This window comes from Phyllostomus discolor, chromosome X (assembly GCF_004126475.2).
Source record: "Phyllostomus discolor isolate MPI-MPIP mPhyDis1 chromosome X, mPhyDis1.pri.v3, whole genome shotgun sequence".
Taxonomy (NCBI): domain Eukaryota; kingdom Metazoa; phylum Chordata; class Mammalia; order Chiroptera; family Phyllostomidae; genus Phyllostomus; species Phyllostomus discolor.
The window spans coordinates 5,164,457-5,164,861 of NC_050198.1; positions in this window are offsets into that span (position 1 = coordinate 5,164,457).

Below are 405 nucleotides of genomic sequence, written 5' to 3' on the forward strand. Positions count from 1 at the left end.
TAAACAGAGTTATGCTATATTTTTATGGATTCATCAAGGAGTAAAATGTTCTGCGCTCATAAATGATACAGGTAACTGAAATGTTATTCCTTTAAAGAACAAAATAATTTGCAACTGTTCGGTGGAAATTTTCTAAGTATCGCCTGCCTAGGGCTTAGCTAATGAGGTACACTGAACGTAAACACACGTAAGCTTCACAGGATGTTAAAATATGAACATGCTTCATGACACTAAGCAAATTATACCTCAGGATTCATTGCTGGCTCAGGAACCAGCATGAGCGGCCTGTCCTTGGAGTTCGTTAGAAATGCAGGGTCTCAGGCCCCGCCCCAGACCTGCTGGCCCAAGCTTCAGGTTACCGAGGTCGCAGGGGCTCACAATGGACTTTTAAGGCCTAAGACCCAC